Source organism: Salvelinus fontinalis, chromosome 4 (genome assembly GCF_029448725.1).
Source record: "Salvelinus fontinalis isolate EN_2023a chromosome 4, ASM2944872v1, whole genome shotgun sequence".
Taxonomy (NCBI): Eukaryota; Metazoa; Chordata; class Actinopteri; order Salmoniformes; family Salmonidae; genus Salvelinus; species Salvelinus fontinalis.
In genome coordinates this window covers 83,975,487-83,977,385 of record NC_074668.1, presented here as the reverse complement: position 1 = coordinate 83,977,385, position 1,899 = coordinate 83,975,487, and positions in this window count along the sequence as shown.

The window sequence follows — 1,899 nt, the reverse complement described above, 5'->3', positions numbered from 1 at the left end:
TGGCTTGTCACCAAAAACACTCACAAACTTTTACAGGTGTACAATCGAGAGCACCCTGTCGGGCTGTATCACCGCCTGGTACGGCAACTGCTCCGCCCACAACCGTAAGGCTCTCCAGAGGGTAGTGAGGTCTGCACAACGCATCACCGGGGGCAAACTAGGACACCTACAGCACCCGATGTCACAGGAAGGCCAAAAAGATGATCAAGTACAACAACCACCCGAGCCACTGCCTGTTCACCCCGCTATCATCCAGAAGGCGAGGTCAGTACAGGTGCATCAAAGCGGGGACCGAGAGACTAAAAAACAGCTTCTATCTCAAGGCCATCAGACTGTTAAATCACTAACATTGAGTGGCTGCTGCCAACATACTGACTCAAATCTCTAGCCACTTTAATAATTACAAATTGGATGTAATAAATGTATCACTAGCCACTTTAAACAATGCCACTTTATATAATGTTTACATACCCTAAATTACTCATCTCATATGTATATACTGTACTCTATACCATCTACTGCATCTTGCCTATGCCGTTAGGCCATCGCTCATCCATATATTTTTATGTACATATTCTTATTCATTCCTTTACACTTGTGTGTATAAGGTAGTTGTTGTGAAATTGTTAGGTTAGATTACTTGTTAGATATTACTGCATGGTTGGAACTAGAAGCACAAGCATTTCGCTACACTCGCATTAACATCTGCTAACCATGTGTATATGACAAATAATATTTGATTTGATTTTCTGGTTAGAACAACAGAGAGACTAGTTGACTTAATGTATCATCCACATTGACATTACATTGCCTTTTGTCTGACTGAGTTAAACTAATGACTGTAGCAGGTAGAACCCATGAGAGTCTCAAGACTTCCCAGAGCACAAACTAACTAACCTACATTGGGAAAGGGATTTTAAAAAGCAGCATGTCTTGACCCTAACTTTCCTCGGAACACAACATTCTCATATTGTAAAGAAAGCAGAGAGGGGGTGGGTTGGATTGAGGGGAGGGGGGTGGTAACCACAACACAACATAGAGTGGTATCTACCAGTATTGTGGGTGTATGAGCTCACAGCTCAAGAATCCACCGTCCGCGCTGTCAGTTTGGGACAACATCGAGAGACAAATGATAAATCGGAGAGGAACCTAGAATTAAAATGAGGTATTTTTTGCTCTTAATGGAGGCAGAACGACAACGCAGTGCAGGAATTGGGTTGCCTCCGTCAGTATTTCCAGACTGGGTGGAAATGTTCCCCACGATGCTGTACTGCTGACCAAAATTGCCATGAGGATATTTAACTGGCATTCAGGAAAGAAGGGGAACTGTGGGGACCTCTAAGGGGTGTGAGAAGTCAGCTTTTCTAAATCCTATTCCGTTGTGATGCGTACCCTGAAATCAATACTTGTCCTACAAATGGGAGCTACGCTTTCTTCACCTCCTAGGAGGCCTCCCAACACCATTTGGTAACTGCAAGCAATTACCTCAACCACCCCTGGATTGTCTGCCTTGTCATGATATACGGCCACCCGTTTGGGGAGGGACAGGGGCTTGAGCAACTCACAGGTCAGGCCCACTGGGATCAGTACAAGAGCAACAAATAGCTGACCTCCATCGGAGCTCAGAGCTTACTGCGTGCCACATGTTGAGGTCTCCATCTATCACAGGTCATAACGTCCTCAAGGCCCTCCCTGCACTGGCCTCTCCTCCTGTTTCCTTTACTCAGCTACTGGTTTTGTAAGGGTTGGGAATAAGGCAGACGCATGTACAGGACCTCTTGTGTGGTTCTTTCATAGTTAAGTTGTAAACTGAATTACAGCCTTAAACGCAACCAACTGCACACAGGGCTCCAATACAAACAGCTAGCTACCATTAGAGACAGCATTTGCTTGTCGAGC